At 55.5% G+C, this 20,397-nt stretch overlaps 1 protein-coding gene across 4 annotated transcripts in view; it reads right to left on the bottom strand.

Annotated features, from left to right (window-relative positions):
- The window catches only part of CHST3 (carbohydrate sulfotransferase 3), a 34,506-nt gene extending 14,629 nt beyond the window's left edge, over window positions 1–19,877 (bottom strand). For 2 of the 4 annotated variants that reach the window (XM_035715259.2, XM_025434409.3), the window contains exon 1: window positions 19,361–19,516. The gene's annotated coding sequence lies outside the window, so the exon portion shown is untranslated. Of the gene's footprint in view, window positions 1–15,434; window positions 18,937–19,360; window positions 19,517–19,768 lie in introns of those variants that run through there. The other 2 variants (XM_025434410.3, XM_025434411.3) reach the window with 2 other exon arrangements.
- Between the last annotated feature and the right edge of the window lie 520 nt (window positions 19,878–20,397).

Here is a 20,397-nt window from a genome sequence, read left to right as displayed (position 1 = left end):
GCACAAAAATAAAAACTCAGGACAAAAGAGCTAGTTTGAGGGGCACCTGGGTGGCTCAGTGGTTGAGCGTCTGTCTTTGGAAAAAAAAAAAAAAGCCCCCAAACCAGGTAGATAAATGATGGTACACTTACCAGTGCAATCCTCTGTGGTGATTAAAAAGAAAGAGGCAGCTCTGTGTGGACTGATGTGAAATGCCGTTCCAGACATGAGTGATACAAAGTAGGGGCAAATGCAAGGTCTACAAACATCTGTATAAAATCGGGGGTGCACACACACAAACACTCATTCACAGAATCTCTCTAGAGAGGAAAACAAGAAATTGGCAAGAGTGGTTGCGGGGAACTGGGAAATAGGGGTGGGAACGGGGACCCATTTTTCACATATACCTTCTTGTATCGTTTGAATTTACCATGCTTATTTATTACTCTGTCCATATAAAAGGAAGTGGTTATAGGGGCACCTGGGTGGCTCAGTTTGTTAAGCATTTGACTCTTGGTTTCAGTTCAGATCAAGAGCTTAGGGGTGTGGGATCGAGCCCCACACTGAGCTCCATTCTGAATGTGGATGCTGCTTGGGATTCTCGCTCTGCTCTTCCACCCAGTTCATGTTCTCTCTCTCTCTAGAAATAAATCTTTAAAAAAAGGAAGTGGATATAAAATAAGAATAAAAAGAATATATGACATTGTGTTGTAACCCATTGCCCTATATACAGTTCGTGCTTAATGTTTTTACTTGAATGATCAAGCCTGCCTACGCTCTGTGATACACTTAACCCAGCACAAGCAAGAGGGAGCTTGACAAAGATGGTGACTGTACCAGGTTTCCAGTGTCTTGAACCAAAGAATGCGCTTAGGCTGAGGACAGCAAATAATCCTCAACCCGTGAGCCAAAGCCAATAGATGGGTATTAGAGTTCTGGGACAAGACTGAGGCCAAGCTTGTGTTCCAGGAGGAAGTGTGGTAGTTGATTACTGATGTCTGCCATGTGTGTAGGCTGGGAAAGGGTCGACACATGTGTCACATACTTGCCACTCTTACTTTAGGAGGAGCAGCCTAAGAAGGCTAGGAATCTTCTGGGTCATGGAATTCTTTTCTTCTCTCATTCCTCATGTGCCCTATTATTTCCATTTTGGTCATGTTCATTACTACAAAATTCTGTGCTTATTTGTGGGTTTGGGAGCTTTTGCTGGTTTGATTGGTCAGCAACCCTTCACTCATAAACCTGTATACATGCAGATGGGCACATCATAGGTGAACATGTTCAGGAGAAGCCCATGGCAGCTATGGGAGGATTGGAGATGCCCTTTAATATTACACAGCTTTCCCAGCCTGCTCTGCACCTTTGTGAAGATAACTCCACTACGGCATTTCTGGGATCACTGGGTAGGAAAAAACTCTCAGTGTATAAGCCCAGGATCCGCTTCCTGCTTCATTCTTTTCTTTTTTTTTTTTAAGATTTTATTTATTTATTTATGAGAGAGAGAGAGAGCACAAGCAGGAGGAGGGGCAGAGGGGCAAGCAGACTCTTTTCAACTCTGACGGCAGGTGAATCACTGGTGGGGGGGGGGGGGATGGGGGGGGTTCAGAAATTACTGACATCTGAGTCCCACCCCAGCGATTACAACTGAATTGGTCTGGGTATGCTTGGGCGTTGATTGTTTAAAGTTCCATGGGTGGTTCTACCCTAGAATGGGCAAGGGTTGAAAGCCAGGCTTTAGACCATCCAGCTTCCTTAAAGAGCAGCTGCCTATGGCACCAGCTCCGCAGCAAGACCAGACTGGGAGAGGGGGGAGGGGAGGGAGTGGCCAGGGGAGGGTTGCTGATCTTTTGCTCACCAGGGATGGATGCCAGCTGTACAGGTCTGTGTTCCTTGTTTTACTCAAGACACAAGCACTTGGGGAGCTTCTAGGCCTGTGCTGGAGCAGTCCACTAAAAACCAGCTCCCCTATACCATGGGCTACAACTCTGCAATAAAAAGGCATGAACTACTACTACACACAACATGGACGAATTTCAGGGGTACTGAGTAAAAAAAAAAAAAAAAGCCAGTCTCTAAAGGTTACATACTGCACGATTCTGTTTATATAAGATTCTAGAAATGACAAAATTATAGAGAACAGATCAGCATTGTCAGGATCTAAGGAAGGCATGGTCCAGCTATAAAAGGGCCACGTGAGGGATGTCTGTGGTGCTCTGTCTTGACTGGGTCAGTGTCCTGGTTGTGATCTTGTAGGAGCCTGTGTAGGATGTTACCGTAAGGGGAACTGGGTTATGGGTTTATGGGATCTTTCTGTATTATTTCCAAAAATTACATGTGTGTCTATCTATAATTATCTCAAAACTAAAAAAATTCGGAAATTGGGGATTACGGATTGCACCTGTGATGAGCACCGGGTGATGTATGGAATTACAGAATCACTACATTGCACGACTATAACACTGTATGTTAATTAACTGGAATTAAAAGAAAAACGTTTAAAAAGTTAAAAAGTTTAGCCGAAAAGAGAACGAAAGGAAACTGGCTCTCACCACAGAAGGGAGATTGGAAGAAGACCTTGGAAATACAGCTAGAGGCAGAGATGGTCTTTGTGGGGCAACTGAACTAGTTGAATCCAAACTGGAACCTTGAGCTTGGCTTTTTTGTGGAATCATGAACTGGCCAGGACCCTGGGGTCTATCCACATGCAAGGATAAGCCTGAGGACTTTTTGTAGGGGAAACTGAGGGAGGAAGTAGAACCGCCCCATCCTCACAGCAGGAGAAAGACAAAGAGAGGGATGGGATTTGAGGGACCCCCATGGTCTGTGACCAGCTGCACCCCACTGCCGCCGCTGCTGCCCCCATCAGTGGGAAGGCCTGGTGTGGGTTCCAAGTAGAAGAGATGCTGGGAGCGGGCCCAGGGTCCATGTGAGGCCACCCAAGGCTCAGTGTGCCACTGGTGCTGCCACAGGGCCCGGAGACCCCAGCGAGAACTTTGTAGGTTAGCCAGGTATGGCCTCGGCAATGGTGTAACCCTGGGACGCATGGGTCCTGAGAACCTGGGTGATCTCTGAACTACTCCTGGGACTTATCAAGAGGCAGAGCAAGCTCAGGTGCTTGGGGCTATTCTGCAGCTCCCGGGCAAGAAGGAGCAGGAGGAGGGTTTGCACAAACGTGGGATTTGTATAAAGTTAAAAGTCTAGGGTAAGTCCCTTGCGAACCTCTGGATGATAGAAGCTCACGCGGGACAAGTCGATTCACTTGCAGAGTACTTGGCCCAGGCGCTGGCCATGGAGGGAGGGAGAGACACCGTTTCGGCCCTGGGGAGCTGAGTGGCGAGTCCCCACTGACCGTGAGCAAGGTACTTCGAAGCACTTCACACACATCAATGTATTTAGTCCTCGAAACAACCCTATGAGGAAGGTGGGACAGCACCCTTTCAGCTACTAATCACCACCCCCAACTAAGGCGAGGAGGCGCCACACAACCCACCTCCAGGCACAACGTAAAGCTCGGTTTTGAACCCAGGCAGTCTGGCTCCACATTTCAGGAACGCAACTACTACGCTGTATCACTGAGCAACCAGGTTTAGCCAAAAGGTGGGAGCCTCACAGCAGCAGGCAGCTCAGAGCTCTGGCCGGGATCTCGTCTGCCAGGACCTGTCGCCCACTTGCTGTGTGGACAACTGTCTAGACCTCTGCTTATCTCACACTCCTCAAAGAGACACACATGACCTCAGATACGGGGTGCCTGGAGTCTTGTTAGAAACATCCTTTGAAGGCACAAGGCCACTGCTGGCCTCCCAGGAAACGGGAGCCTGCTGGCTGTCCCAGATAAGCAGCTGTTGCTGGCTGTGGAGGACATCGAGTAGAATGCTGCTCCCGGCCACCCTGTGCTTCTGAACAGGGGGCTGGCTCGTGGCAGGAGGCCAGATCCCAGAGGCCGGTGGCCCCGAGAGACAGCGTGAGGACATGCCGCAGAGAAGACAGGAGACGGTGCCCGTGGGCTCTGCTCTTCCAGAAACAACTTCAAACATGGCATCCTACCTGGGAACAACAGGGCCCACCCTAGCTTTCCTCCACATGCCCACCCCACCCCACCCCTACCTTCCCCAGATGGGTCCCACCATTAACAAAGGACACAGGAGGGCAGCCCGGGTGGCTCAGCGGTTTAGCACCGCCTTCAGCCCAGGGCCTGATCCTGGAGTCCCGGAATCGAGTCCCACAACAGGCTCCTTGCATGGGGCCTGCTTCTCCCTCTGCCTGTGTCTCTGCCTCTCTCTCTCTCTCATGAATGAATAAATAAATAAAATCTTCAAAAAGAAAAAAAAAGGACACAGGAAACAACATGGCGGACTGGGCTTGTTCGGACCCATGTCTGTCTGGCTGCAAAGACGGGGCGGGGCGGCGAGGGGTTCCCAGCTGACTGCCTGCCTCTCTCGTCCTCATCTGTAGGACAGAGTTGGGGACCGCCCTGGATTCGTTCCCTATAGCTGCTGTAACCCGCCCCCATCAACTCAGTGGCTCAAAACAACACCTAGTTATTACCTTAACAGTCCTGAATGTCGGAGGTCCGAGATCAGTTTGGACAAAAATCAAGATGTCAACAGGCTTGTGTTCCTTCTAGAGCCCTGACATTTCCAGCTTAGCTTCTAGAGGCTGCCTGCTTTCCATGGCTCGTGGCCCTCTCACCCATCTCCCAAGCTAGCAATGGCTAGTGGAGTCCCTTCAGGCATCACTCTGACTTCCTCTTCTGTCGTCAAATCCACCTCTTATCAGGACCCGCATGCTGACATCGGGCCGCTGGATAATCCGGGGTAATCTCCCTATCTCAAAATCCTTCACTTAGTCACACTGCAAAGACCCTTTACCTTGGGAAGTAACACATCCACAGGCGTGGGGGGTTCATGTGTAGCCATCTTCGGGGAGCCATCGTCCAGCCTCCCGCGAGCACGTCCCTCATGAAATGGGTACTACAAGTCCCACGCTTAGTGTGGCGTCTAACCGATAGGAGGCCCCTGATGCTTAACCCCAGCTGGGAACGAGAGTCATTTTTCCAGCTGCTTTTACAAAATATTAGGGCCTAAGATTCACTCCCGAAGATCTGGGAGGGGCCTGCGCACTGGAATCGGTATAAGCGCCTTAATGACTCTGTTGGGCAGCCAGGGATGGGGTTGACTCTAATAAGCACTGAATTCATGTCAGCAGTTTTTCTTATTCCCCGCAGCTACTTAGCACTGGGCCTCCATGCCCAGCAACCGTTCAATAGATGTTTGTTGAAGTACACTGAACTGAAGCACCCCTGGGGCCTCGAACCAGCCCTGGAATGGGATAGGAAGGGCCAGCGGGCTTCTCACTGTTGCATCAGGGCCTGAAGAATGAGGTTCTGTGGGCAGAGGCCGAGGACTTGAATCAACTTCACACCCAGAAATGGTTGCTGGGGTGGGGAGGGGAGGAGGGGTGCTGGAGTCCTTCCTCCTCCCCGAAGTCCAGTCAAGGGGGGCGCCCTGAGCAGAATCCAGTCATCAACGGGCCATTGTTAATGGAACAGAGGGGCTCTGTGCCCATTTAACACTTCCCTCCCTCGCGAGGCTGCTCCCAGCTGAGGGTTGGCTTCTAGAGGACTGCAGGGCTGGGGAGGGCCCCCCCCCCAGGCTCTGAAGGGGGAGGATTAGGAGTGGGGGCTGAGGGTTCCCCGGGTGGAGGAGCAGAGGCAGCTTAACACTTGGGCAAGCCGGGTGCTGATGCACGGGCTCAGCTGCAACGCCAGGAAGTTTCCAGGGGAAGCCGGGATCCAGGGAGAGCCAATGAAACCCAGCAGACCCCAACCAGAGCAAGGGGGGACAGCTTTCCCCATGGGATGGTCATGCTCGACTTCCCTTCTTCCCTTTAAAAAACCAGAATGGGTAAAACCTACGTGGTAAATGGCACCTTTCATTGGCTATAGAGGAACAGTGTTTTCCAAAGGCCTGGGAGGGTTTTATGTCCTGTGGGTTGGGGATTTAAGAGGCAGGTAATTCAACCAGGGTCAGGCATAAACGTCCCTTTGCTTAGCAGACCTTTTCTGTGTTCGGCACTTGATATGAATAGTGTGAGCTGGATTTTGGGAGAGTAGCATCTAGGATCCCGAGGATATTGCCTGACTGGCACTCTCAAAAATGTCAGAGACCTGAATTCCACAATCCTCATCTGTTGAATAAAGCAAATCCTCTGGCAGTCTCTGCTGGGAAGTACACTGCTTTTTTTTTTTTTTTTTTTTTTAAGATCTTATTTCTTTGAGAGAGAGAGAGAGAAAGAAAGAGAAAGCACAAGCAGGGGGATGGGCAGGAGGAGCAGACTCCCCACTGAGCAGGGACCCCCCCCCCCCAATGTGGGGCTCCATCCCAGGCCCCTGGGATGATGACCAGAGCCGAATGAGCCACCCAGATGCCCCAAGTACACTGCTTTAAAAAGCAATTGAGGAAGGTTGGATCTCAGAATGGGGTCTAGGGCAGCAGCAGCAGCAGCACCTGGGAGCTTGGTGGGAGGAGCACACATTCTCGGCCCGTCCCCAGGCCTCCTCAACCAGAATCTGCAAGCTGTTCCAATAAGCTCTCTAGGTAAGTCTGATGTAAAGTTTGAAAATCATTCTTCTAGAGCAATATTTTTCAAACTCCAGCTTGCAATCAATTTGGTAGGTGGACAGGCTTTTTAAGAAAAAATTAAATAGAATTGTGTAGAACTGAAAATATCAGAGTGTATCATGTGTAATAAGGATTCAGACGGGGTTCATAAGACTTTTGTTTCACTTCTCTGTATCTTTGGCTAAGGTTTTGGTCCAAAGATTGAAAACTTCTGTTCCAGGGGGCACCTGGGTGGCTCAGTGGTTGAGTGTCTGCCTTTGGCTCAGGTGTGATCTCCGCGTCCTGGGATTGAATCCTGCATCAGGCTCCCAGCTCAGCAGGGAGTCCGCTTCTCCCTCTGCCCCTCACCCCACTCATGCTCTCTCTCTCCCTCAAATAAATAGATAAAACCTTAAAAGGAAAAGAAAAAAGAAAACCACTGTTCTGGAGCTGGCATGTACCCATTTCAACCAGCTCCCCTTTTGTAATTGGTCTGAATCAGAAGGTTTTAAAGAGCAGAGACCCCCACACTCCCCTCCCCACATGCCCTCAGGGACAGGGAAACAGATGAGAGGGGCTGCTTTGGGGCACACAGCCTCCTTACAACACTGGCCTAAAAGTTAAACTATGCATTTCCCCATGTTTATAAAACTTTCCGCCTCTCTACTGCCCCCTCTTCTATGTATACATGCCTAGAGAGGTATGTGCACCAAATAGCCAACTGGTTACATCTGGGTGGTGGGGCTGAGGGGGGAGCTGCAGCTTTCTTATCTGCATTTGTCCATTTTACTTGAATTTTGCACAGTAAGCATCTACCACTATTATAAAAACTATAAAGTCATCACTTAAAAAAATACAGCTGAAGGTTCATTTCTGGGTGGAAATAGGGAAAAGAAAGGCATTCCCATGCGAGGGCACGCACATTATCCCAGGGGCCAAGCTGCCTAAGAGGGCATCGTGCCTGGCCAAAGTCTACTCTAAGGCTGAGCCCCACATGTCCCCAGAGCGCTCCCTGACCCAGCCCCCTCAGCAATAATCAGTCCCCCAGAGGAACAGCACTGCCCCCACATACCCCCACACATCTGTCACCCTCTCTTTCCCAGGAAGCCCTTTTGCTACTACTGGTCCTCAGGCCAGCCCTGTGCACAGCCTGGATCCTTACTACCACCTTTGCCTTCATTATCCGGATGAGAGAGGAAGGCCAGCTACCTGGTCAAGGTCACCCAGCAGGAGATGCAAGGCCAAGATATGAAGGGCAGGGTCTGTGACATCAGATCTCCAGCACATTGCTCTCCTGGCACTATTTATTCCTCTGCTTGCTCCATTCTTATATATTAGAGCTAACATTTGCTATACAGCACCACATAAATATGTCAGGAAAGAAGGTGGGAAGAAGGGAAGGATGCAGAGAGGAGGGGATAGGGGAGGAGCAGGGAAGGCCAAGGTCACACTAGGTCACACCAGGAATGGCAATGGAGAAGGGTGGACCTGGCTGCATGAACCCCCACACCTAGGGGACCCTGAACATGCAGTCTGGCCAAGAGGCAGCAATCTGTCCCCACAGGCCCCAGCTGCAGGCCCCAGCCCAGCCAAACAAGAGAGGGAAGTGGAGGAGAGGCAGCTGGGAGCACAGGAGATTGCTACCCTTGGCAGCTAAAGGGCCAGGCTGGGGCTGTGGGGGCTGAGGGATGTGGGGGCCCTTGTGTCACCTGGGTGGAGTCCAAGCTGACTGCGAGGGGGGCTGCGAAGTGGCAGCCAGCACAGCCTTCGAGGGAGCACTCACTGGCTGAGCAATGACCCTGGGCAGGGGTCACACCAACTGTCCAGGGCAGCTACTCTCGAGCTTGAGCCTCAGTTTGGAAGAGATTTCACCATACAGCTGTTTGTACCTTTCCAATTGTGGACCATGGGCATATCTTACTTAGTTTATAAAATTTAATCAAACTAAAAAAAACAAAAAAAAAATTTTAAAGCAGATCCCAGTTTCTCCTCATAGAAGTAGAGGCAAAGTTCTTTTGAGGTGGAGACTCCCATTTTAACATGCCTTTGAATTTAAGCAGCGGCAAAGCCAGCAAGGAAAATCCGGAAGCAACGAGAAACAAGATTGTCCCTCCCATCAAACTTAACAGTCTACTTTCCCTGCAAGAAAAGGGACAAGGGTCCAGAAGTTACTGCTCTGGCTGTTAGGGGGAGTAACTGGTTTGGGTCCCCTCCCTTCTGGGTGTGGGGGGGTGGCCACCCTTGAAACCTGAGGGGTCCTGGGGGCTAAGGCGGGGGCAGTGTCAGGAGGAGCCACCCTACAGACTGTGGAACCCTGGAGGATCCCCACATATCTGTGGAGGGGGCACTTGGAGTTGTGCTAACCTGGGACTTGGGCATGCAAAAGGCGATGAGGGACCCCTGAGAATCTGGCACCTGTCTGTTGAGTCACAGGCTGAGTGATCACCTCAGTCAGGTATCTGGTGGAGGCCCTTGGTTTCCAGGCCAGGACTCAAGCGGGCCGGCTCTTCTGGTGGAAGCCGGGGGCGGGCCCCATGGCTTCCAAAGTACTCTGGAAAAAGAGTAACTCACAGCCCAAGGGAAATCAGAGCTTTTCTCTCCCCCCAGGGGGTCATTCTCACTGCGACAAGGGGACCCAGTGACTGCACAGTGAATCTGAAATGCGAGCCTGAGAATAGAGCTGGCCTGTACCCTCGGTGTCAGAGGAGAGGCTAGCTCCTCCCTCCTCCCCGTCCTCCTCGCAGAAAGAAGACTTAGAGTCTCAGTTTCCTCCCTTTCCGGCCAAAGGAGTTCAGATGAGCCAGAAAACCCCCCTAAGCCGCAGTGTCCTCACCTGGAGGATGGGGCTAACCATGCCACCCTCGTGAGGCTGGGGGGGGTGAGGACACGGGGGAGCACAGGGCAGGCCCCGGCCCCTCCTCCTGCCTGGGGCAGCTGGGGCGGGAGGAGCTGGGAGTCGCAGCAGCAGCTGCAGCAGCCTGGCATCCTGTGCCCGCAGACTGCGCTGAGGAAGCTGGCACTCCGCCCCTCTCTTGACTCACACTCCTTTTCCAGGTCTGGCCCACCAAAACCAGAACGGGTGCCCCCGACCCCTGTGCTCCCTCCAGAGACGTGAATTTCACCCCAAAAGGCCACGTCAGCAGGGTTTGTTTGCATGGCCAAGAAGCTGGGTGCTCTCTGCTACCTCCCTGGAGATCCACAGTCTCCAAGAAACTCCGGGGAGTGATTCACATTGAAAGATGAAAACTCTCCTGGCACTTCCTGTCTGCACCCCATTTGGCAGGCATGGGTTCATACACCCTACCTCCTATGACTCTCCGGTGGCTTCATTTTGCAGCTGGATTGTGGAGTGGCTAGGAGCATAGGCACAGCTATAGTTGGGCAGTTGAGGGTTTGAATTCTGGCTGTGTGACCTTGGGCAAGTCACCTAACCTCTCTGGGCCTCAGCGCTGGCATCTGTAAAATGGGGCTACCTCGTGCAATCAGAGTGATGCGAATAAACCACTCAGCCTGAGGATGCTTAGTACATAAAGAGCTCTCAGATACTCAACTGTACCTAGCAGGAAGGCAGAGGCCTTTAGGATCTGACATAGTGCTGGGCACACAGCTCAACCAGGCTCTACTTTTCTTTTTTTTTTTTAAGATTTTATTTATTTATTTCACAGAGAGATTGAGCAAGAGAGAGAGCGAGCACACAGCAGGCAGAGGGAGGAGAAGCAGGCTCCCAGCTGAGCAGGGAGCCCGATGTGGGGCTTGATCCCAGGACTCTGGGATCGTGACCTGAGCTGAAGGCAGATGCTAAACGATTGAGCCTCCCAGGCACCCCCCTCAGGCTTTACTTTTAAAAGTGATTCCAACACTGCAATTCCCAGGGTTCCAATCAGACACCTGGCAAGGATATACTTCTGGAAGTTCTTCATGCCCATCACCACTTCCAGAAGCTTCTGTCACAGCTGAGCTTATGAGTCAGGGGTGTGGTGCAGACCCCAGGCAGGGAAGGAAACATTGGGAAGGTAGGAAACAGCAGCTGGGGAGAAGCCAGGACTGGAAGCCGGAAAGCTGACCTGGCTCTGCTACCCAGGGTGTGAGGGTCCCTTACAGGACTTCAGGCATGAGGTCACCAGAGAACCACAGAGGGCAGACTGGCAGGTAGGCAGCAGACAGTGAGACTCAGTGATGTCATGCTTTCCCAGAATGACTCAGTGGTGCCCCTGGGCTGTGAATGGTGAGCTGTGTGCTGCAGCCTCAAGGCCTCCCTGTCTCCTTGCCCTCGGAGCACGGTTTCTCTCCTTCCCCCGTCTCCTCCTGCCCTCCCCGCCCCAGGGAGGGCCCATGACTACAGCATCCGTGCACCGCTCCTGGCTGTGCCCCTGGGGCTGCCTCTGTCACGTCTCTGCAACCTCCACATTGACAGACCTAACCGCCAGAGAGACTTGGATCTCATTCCTGCCCCCGACTCCTCGCTGAGCCATCTGGGGTGGGTTAACCTGCCTCTCTGAGTCTCAGTCTCCTCATCTGCAAAACGGACACATTGCTAACAACCTTGCTGGGCTATATGGGGCTTAGAGAGCCGGTCTATGAAGTACTTGGCACACAGCAGGTGCTTAGCAAATGCAAAGTATGGCATTCAAGGGCCTCTATGATCTGACCCCCACTGACTTTTGAAGCTGTATTTATTTATTTATTTATTTATTTATTTATTTATTTATTTATTTATTTTAAATTTTTATTCATGAGGGACACAGAGAGAGAGGCAGAGACACAGGCAGAGGGAGAAGCAGGCTCCATGCAGGGAGCCTGACGTGGGACTTGATCCCATAACTCCGGCGTTATGCCCTGAGTCAAAGGTAGATACGTAACCGTAACCGCTGAGCCACCCAGGCATCCCTAAGCTGCATTTATTTTAAAAATGTGAATAATAGCTCTTTCTTCTTGATGCTTCCCGTATGCGAGGCACTGCTCTAAACACTTGTATAGGGACACATTTTATTCTCAGATCACCCCCACGTGTGTGTGTGTGTGTGTGTGGGGGGTATCGTTAGCATCTCCATTTTACAGATGACAAAACTGAGGCACAGAGAGGTGAAGCAACTCGGCCGTGGTCACACAGCAGGTGAGGAGCAGGCTCCCTTCCCTCGCAAGCAGCCCGGCTCTCCAGCCTGCACCTGCAGCTACAGCTCCATCCTGCCTCATCTCTCATCTTCACACATCCTGCAAATTACAGTTCAGTCCAACTGGACTCCTCACCATACTCTTCATTCTATCTGAACCTTCCCACCCTGTGCCTTGGCGCAGGCTCCCTCCCTGCGCACAAATGCCCACCTCGTCCATGAAGCCCTCTCCAAGTCCTCCCTCATGGCCACCTGTGTTGGACTTGAGGGTGGCTATCTGTGCCCAAGTCTCCTCTCCCCTTCTAGACTGGAGGTACCTTCTGCTACCCCCAGGCCACCCTGTGCAGTGTCAGGCATGAGCGGGCATGCAGTACCTGGACAGGCAGGCCATGCCCGGGCTGAAGCACCTAATGTGTGCACCCTGGGTGGTGTGGAGGAGAACCTGGCACTCGGGGCCCCCACTACTTCTGCAAGAACAGCCCGAGGCCTGCAGCTAGAACCAGCCCCAGGAGGCAGCCTGCCAGCTGGGCCTCCTTCTCTCTGCTCAGGGGAACAGACTCAGCCACAGGAGGCCTGCATTGCCTTGGGGGGTTGAATCCCGGAGGGACTGGAGGGGCTGGAGGGGCTGGAGGGGCATCTTCCACAAGGGCACAGGACTGAGAACCATTGCTGATGGGGGGGCCCAGAGTACAACCTCCCACCAGCCCACCTAATGCAAAGGGGCCTCTCAGAGGGCCTCAGGCCCATTGTCAGGATCTCGGCCCTGCCCAGTCCATAGGGTAACAACTGTGGCAGCGCACGAGCCCACGGTCCCAGTCTCCTGCTTCCACCTGGTCCCACACAAGGCTCTGGTCCGCAACGACTCCCACCACCTCTGCCCAGACTCAGACCACTCCCCAGCAGGAGCATCCCATCACACCCACCGCTGACCTAGGCTTCCGGGGTGACCCCCACGCTGAGGCCGAAAGGCAGCTGGCCACAAGAACAGCAGGAAGGAGAGGCCGCAGAGGCCGCAGAGAGCAGGATGCGTGCGTCTGGGGGAATGGGGACAGTCTGGGCCAGGGGACAGCGAGGACAGGGGGCGCTGGGGAGGGCAGGCTGGGGAAGAATGACCATCTAGGAGAAGCCACTGGCACCCTGAGCACCTCGACACCTACCCCGGGGGGGGGGCTTCTGTCTTGCTGGAGCACCCCGATCGGCCAGTTCCTCTTCGCTGGCTCAAATCCCTTCTCCAGCCATCGATGCCGCTTCCTGAGGCCCGGCCATTGCCAAGCGGAAGCAGCAACCGGCAGACGGCCGGCCTTGCCAAAGGAGCTCTGGGGCCACGGCAAGGGCCCCGTCCAGGTCAGCCCGGGCAGCTGGGGACCCTCGGGGGCCGCGCCGAGCCCCGGGGCGGCGGGCTGGGAAGCCACTGCTCCTCTGGCCGCGGCCACGCAGGGGCACGCCTCGCTTGCACCTGGCAGCGGCCTGGGCGGCGGGCAAGGCCTGGGCCTGCGGGGTCTGGAACAGGGCGGCAGCGAGGTGCCTCCGGCCGAGCCTCGGGGAGCAGCGGGCTGGGCCGGGGCCGGGCACCTGCACCCCGACACGCGGAAGAGGAACCTTGCGAGTGAGAAAACAGCTCCTCTCCGGAGAAAAACAAGAGAGGGGGCCTGATCTTCATGGTCACGGGTGTTTCAGTTCTTCGCCCCCCACCCAGGCTGACTTCCCCTTCCTCGCAGGTGCTAGGCTTCCGCTCGGCCCGGGCTGCGGTCACAGCCGAGCCGGGCCCGTGCTCTAGGCGGGACTCCAGTTGTGAAATTTCTTGCTGAATATTGGTGCCGTCTGGGCTGGCGGGGGGGGGGGGGGGGGGGTTCAAATTATTTCTTCTGATAGCACTGCTTTGGCTTGGGCCCCTTAGCACTCTGCGGAATCCTGCAGATGGGGAGGCAGCTGGAGGGAAAGGGAGGAGAGGGAGGTGGGGAGGAGAGTGGGGGAGGCCGGACCACCCCTCAGGTGGCTGCGTGGGCTCGGGCGCGCGTGAACGGGCATGCACACGCACGGGGACGGAAGCACGTCCGCCTGCAGAGAGGGGCTGTCAAGCCGTGGAGCCTTCTTCTGAACCAGAACCTCCCTCAGAAGCTCCATGTGTGGGGCACCTGGGTGGCTCAGTGGTTGAGCATCTGCCTTTGGCTCAGGTCATGATTCCTGGGTCCTGGGATCGAGTCCCACATCAGGGAGCCTGCTTCTCCCTCTGCCTGTGTCTCCTTCTCTCTCTGTGTGTCTCTTATGAATAAATAAGATTTAAAAAAGAAGAAGAAGAAGAAGCCCAATGTGAACAACAGACAAGGTGGGGAGAGTTCTGGAACCCCACCCTCAGCAGGCCTCTGAGGGATCCCCACTGACCTCTGGGGCTCCAGGGGACCTAGTCTGAAAACCCCTGCTGCTAAAGGAATTCCTGCCCTTCCTTGGGGAGAGTTAGTACCAACATTGTCTTAAAATAAGGAGCTTTCTGAGGGAAGATGAAATTATTTTCCTAATAAATTATCTTTTGAGTCTAGTCCTACAAATGCCACACATTCTGAGAATCAGGGCCCAGAAAGTACAAGGTGTTTGATTCCCCTCACTGACAAGTTTGTGGGTACCTCTCTGAGAAGTCTTGTGAACTCGGGTCTGAATAACTGGGGCAGAGGGCATGTGGTGAATAATACTTGTAAACACATGCCTAGTTCTATGTACAGGCATATTTCTAAACTCCCCACAGACACTATTTCACTGACAACCCTATTACCTATGACCTATTATATCATCCCCTCTTACCTAAGGCCCAGAGAGGTTAAGTAACTTGCCCAAGGTCACATTGCTACTAAGCAGTACCACGAGCACTCTAGCTTCAGGACATGGGCTCTTAACCATTACATAATTTGCCTTCTGGAATGAGTGTGTGCACACATGCACTTGTGCCTACAAATGTTTTGGTATACGGTATGTCCAGCTGTTTACTGAAATATTTGTGTGTGGGGGACATATGTGTGTGTGTGTATTTTAGGCCGTGATGATGTGATGGTAAGTATGTAGGGATGCAGTCTCTCACCCACCAAGGCTGCAAATTAGGGGGCTCACCCCAAGTTTTCTTTCACCAGCCTGGCCGCAGCGTGACAAAAGAACTCCTTGGCCAGAGGCAGGACCCAGAGCCTCCCAGCAGTGCCTGGTCTCCATATCCCAGAGGTTTCGGTTTGCTGATCCAGCTCGGTGCAGTCACATACAATGGAACGGCCCTAGCCACTCCCTGGATCCCAGCCAGGAACTGCCCCCATCCAGAGCCTTCCGTCTCCCTTCTCACTAGGCGCTGGGTTTTAGAGTTCTTCAACTAAAAGCACAAAGTCCCTAAGCTATCAGGAATTTGCTTCCTCCCCCGTAGACCCAGTAACTCGCGACAGCACAAGAGCTCCTTGAAACCTCTGGCATGAACTCACACCACCAGCGCCTTGCACTGATATGACCTAATCTGATACGACTCTGGCCAAACGCAAAGAACCCTGACATTCTGGTTAGTCCTGAAAGCCCTTCAAGGTAAATGCACAGGCCTTGAGGGTTTCTTCACATGTGAGCCCCATCTTGGGCCAGGGGTCGGGGCACGAGAGGCGAAATTTAGCTTTGGTCCATCCACTCTCAACTGATGCTTAAGACGCAAAACTTCATCAGGCGCCACGAGCCTGGACAACCTCCCCCCCACCCCCCCATTCTCTATCACCAAAGTTGAACTCACCAACCGGGAGACCACCCTCTGCCTCGCTGAGTGGGGCCAAGGCCGAGAGACTTGCTCAGATGGAGCAGGGCTGAGCTGGCCCCCACATGTTCCTTCTGGTCCCAGCAGCCAGGATGCCAACCTCCCGCAGCACAAGGACAGGCCAGCAGTCTGGTCCCCTGTGTTCCCAGACTTTTGAGGCTCCCAAAGCCAAGGAGGAGGGGCTGGACAGGGAGAGGGGAGGGAGTGGGGAGCTGGTGAAAGCAGCCAGTGAGCCAGGTATAACCAAGGGAGGCCAGCACAGACCTTCCCAGGCTGGCCTCCCGGATGGCTGTTTACTTGTGGTATTTAGGAGACGCTCAACTGGGAACTGGCTTATTTATTTTCCACACTTTCCTCCAAATCCTTTTCAGAGAGTCCTCTAGAACCCCAGCGATAAATTTCTCAGGGCCCAGAGAAACCCACAGTCCTTCAGCACACAGCCATCTTTGTGGAGCAGGGAGAGAGGGGGTGGGGGACATGCGGAGGGGAGAGGCAAGAGGGGGAGGAATGGGGGGGTGGAGTTACTGGTGGCTGGGGGCTCCCATGGCCTGCCTGTCCCCTCTCTCCACGGTGGTGGATAAGGGTGGGGGGAGCAACCAGCCAGATTTGGGGCAATGGAGCCAAAGACGGAGCCTGTCTACCTCCAAGCACAGAACGAACCGTCCAGCTGGCCAGGGACCACCCCACACCCAGCCGTGGAAGCCACATGCTCAGGGCAGGACAAGCAGCATTCTATCATCTATTTAGTCATCAGAGAAGAAGAGATGACACTTATGTCTTATTTCTGTTTAAGGAATGAAATGGAGAGCTGTTTTCCTCCTGCATGACTTCATGACAGGCAGAGACCTCTGTGAGTGTTTCCTCATGGCTAAGACTCCCTTGGCTGCCCCGCAGTAGGACTTCCCAGCAGAGCCGCTCGCTCGCAGCCCCTCCCAAGGCTTCACCCATCACCTGACAACGTTCCCAAGTACTTCCATGTCTCAGACAGTGGGATGGAGCCCGGATACAAAGATGAATGTCTAGACCCTGTCCCTCGGGTGGGCAGCTTCTCCCCACACCATCTCCCAACTTCCATCCTGGACAGCATGTCCACTCCACAAGGGAGGCGGAAGAGGCTTCCAACACCTTGGCCCAGCTCACATGGAGCTCACCCATGTGGACTTCCTGGGGAAGGTGGGCAGGGGCCAGCTGGGTAGCGCTCACCCTCCATTGCTTGCAGCATAGCCTGCTGTGCCCTAGCTTCGTGACCTTGGGCATCCACAGCACCTCTCTGAGCCTCATGTCCTCATCTGTAAAGTGGGGACAATAACCACTGTCCCTCTGTGGGGCATGTGTGGGAAAGCTCAGGCTCGGGACCAGCTGAGCCATACATTATCATGCCTCACCCATCTCTCCTGGGGACCAGAAGCCACCCCAGAGCACATGGCAGGTGTGGGAAGGGCAGCCACAACATGTTCCTTTACATTCACCAGGAAGGAGGCGGCAGGTGAGGGTTGATTTCCATGTATAACAGATTGCCACTCTGATGACAGCCGAGAAAAGAAAGGAATATAGTAATCCACTTGAGGATGTTTACCTGGCAATTTCTCCCAAACCCAAACTTATAACTTGTATGGTCTAAAGTAGCAGCTTTCTCCCCACTTCTGGGGTAAGCAGCGAATCATCTCTCAATAGAATTACTGCAAAATCTCTCTCAATCACTTCCAAATCTCTATCATTTCCTGACTCCCGTTCTACATGGAAGGTTCTAGCAGCTTGGAGCCACCCAGATTTTGATTTCCCATGGCCAGTGGTGTAACCCAATCTGGGCAGAGTGTGTGGGAAAAGGACTGCAGTCAGAGGCCCCAGGACCATGTTCACAAGTGTTAGTAAGAAGCCAGTGTTGCTTCCTTGTTGCCATGGAGAACCCGTAGGGACCTTAGAGATAGCCTGGCATGGTGGAGACAGCATGCTTCCAGAGTTAGACTGTCCAGGTTCAAATCCCAGCTTTGTTCCTTATCAGCCGTGTGGCTTTGAAAAGTTACTTACCTATTTTTCCTAATCTGCAGAACAGCGATAAAATGCTAACTTCATAGGGATGTAGGGCTTAATGAGATAAAAGAAGATGCACAGAAGACACAAGGTGGGAAGGTGATATGGGGAAGGGACTGGCTGCGGCATTCCACCTGAAATTGGAGGTGGCCAAGTCCTGGTCACTCCCTCCCTCTCTCACCTGGGGCCACAGTTCTGGTGCCTCCCACATACTTCGGTGATTTCAGCACTGAGACCATTTAGAAGCTTGAAATGCAGACTCTACCAAGTCACAAAGGGGCAGGGGAATGACACATACCCTTGTGATTCCATGGCCAGGTTGTCTCCTATCCTTGCACGCTCTCAATCCCATGCCGACAGGGAATCACTCCCAAGACTGTTTGTAATCCCAGTTCCAGGAACATGAGATGTTTCAGCTTCTCTGGGAAACTCTTGCCATCTGGCACAGAGGAAACTGCCCGCTGCTCAGTACAGGGACTCTGACTACCCTTCCACCTGCTGCCTCTACAGGGTCAAGCCCTTGCTGGACGACACAGCCCCTAGGCCCTTCATGAGACCCATTTCCAGCCAGGCCCGCAAGAGCCGGGAAGAAACACCCAACACCATCCCCTGCTTAGCCAGATGTAGAAATGGAAACTTCCCCGCTGCCCCTCTTAGGGGAACACAGGTCAATGATGAGATCCAAGTGTCCAGTGCCAGCCCACATGGCCCAGTGGGACATGCTGCTTGGGCCACTTCTCCAGACAAATCAGGCCGGGCTCCCCGGAACCACTCAGGGCTCCCTCCTCTGCAGAAAGACCAATTCCAACCCAGCCGAGGCCACCAGGGTCGGCTCATAGTGAGTCCTTAGCAAATACTAATTATTGGCGTCATTCATCATCCAACAACTACTGAGAGTACCCACTATGTGCCAAGCACTGGGCTCGGATCAGGACAATCCTTGAGACATCCTGGGGCCCCAGCACACCAGGGCATCTGAAAACAAACACAGCTTCAGGTGCAGTGAAAATAAATAGGGCTCCGCCACCGCCCTGGTTTCTTCGGGACCTTGGGAGTCTTAAACATCCTCCACCCGGGGTTTACACACACACACACACACACACACACACACACACACACATCCAGGGCTGGAATCTCCTCCGCTGGTCCTCCTGGAAGTCCCTCTGAGGAAGCACATCCGCTGTGTGTGTGTGTGTGTGTGTGTGTGTAAATCTGTGTGCTTTCCTCGCAGGCCCTGTCACTGTCAGCACCCGGCAGAGCCCGGCACACCAGTCCGAGTTTATGAATCACCCCCTCCCACCTCCTCCCTCCCCGCTCCCCGCCCGCCTCGCCTCGCCTCGCCTCCGGAAGGGCCGCGCACACCCAGACACATCACCAACACACCGAGTGTCCACACCAGACCCGCTCCTGATGACCCCCGAGTCCGCGGCACATCCGCTTCCCCCTCCCCTACTTCGAGCCTCGAGGTGCCGGCCCCGACTTTCAAAGACAAGACGGCCCTTCCCGGGCCCGTCGCTCTGGGGGCTCCTCGCCGGAGGGCTGCGGGGGCAGCAGACAAAGACCGCGGGTGTCCCCGAGCGCGGCGGGGCGAGCTCGGTCTAAAGGTCCCGGCCCCGGCCCCGGGGCGCCCGGCTGGCGTGGCGTGTGCCGCGGGCGACCACGAGCTGCGAGGACCCGGCAGCCGCGCGGCGGGGCGGGCGCGGCGGCGGGGCGGGCGGGCGGCGCCGGGGGTCGCGGGTGCCCGCGCCGAGAGGTCCCGGGCCGGGAGCGCCCCTGCTGCTCCGGAGTGCGGCGGCCGCCGGGCCGCGGAGGGTGGGGGCGCGCGGCCTCGGCCGGGCGGGGAGGCGGCTCCGGGACGCGGGCGCCCTACTTACCGCGGCCGCCGAGCCTCCTCCGGGGGGCGGATCCGCCTGTGCGCTGGGCTCCGGCGCCGCAGCATCCGCTCGCGACTTTGCCCCCTCGGCGCAGACCGCGCGGAGCGGCTCGGCGGCTCCGGGGCCCGCGGCCCGCGTCTGCGCCCCCCGGGAGGCGGCGGGGGGAGGAGGGAGGGAGGGGAGGGAGGGGAGGGGAGGCGCGGCCGGGGCGCACGCCGAGCGGGAAGCGGCGCCAGGCGGGCGCCGTCCTGCGCAGCGAGCCGCGAGCGGTGCTGCCCGGCGCCCTCCTCGCTCGGGCCCGAGCCGGCGGACGGCCCGCGGCTTCCTGCACCGCGTCCAAGGAGCCCGGGGTCCTCCGCCCTCCTCCCCCCCTCCTCCCCCCCCCCTCCTCCTCCTCTCCGTCCTCACCCCACCCAGCTGCCAGCCCAGCGCGCCCGGCAACTTGGGAGCCGTTGGCGAAGTTGGCGCAGCTCGGACTGCGCGCCGGCCGGGCCTCCGGGTGGAAGGAGGGGAGGGGAGGGGAGGGGAGGGAGGAGCCGAGCGGGGCGGGAGGGGGCGGGAGGGGGCCACCCCGCCCCGGGGAGCCGCGCGCTCCGGGACCCCCTCCGTGGGCCTTTGTTCCGGGCGCTGCTCGGCGGCCCGCCCTCCCCGGGGCTCGCCGGGGGGCCGCTCGCATCCCCGCACCCCTCCCGGGGAGGCGGGGAGGAGCTCCCGGCCCGGGGTGGGTTTAGGTGAGCGGAGAGGCGGCTCCTCGCCGCCGGAGCCTCCCTCTGCCCGGAGAGCTCTCGGCTGCGCTGTCCCTCTGCCCGCGGCCGGACGGGGGCGGGGTGGGGGGTGGGGGGGAGCGGGGGTGGGCAGGGGGTCCCAGGGACCGTCCCTCGCGCCTTCAAAGACCACAGCGCACCCTCTCTGGGCGGCCTCGGGCCACCCAGCCGCCGTCCCGCCGTCTCGCGCCTCCACGCAGGAGTTCCTGTAGCGCGACCCCCCCAGCCGACCCCGGGGAGCGAGGAGGGAGCGGGGTCCACGGGCTCCACCCG

The sequence above is a fragment of the Canis lupus genome, chromosome 4 (genome assembly GCF_003254725.2).
Source record: "Canis lupus dingo isolate Sandy chromosome 4, ASM325472v2, whole genome shotgun sequence".
NCBI lineage: Eukaryota > Metazoa > Chordata > Mammalia > Carnivora > Canidae > Canis > Canis lupus.
This window is presented reverse-complemented; position numbering and strand designations above follow the sequence as displayed.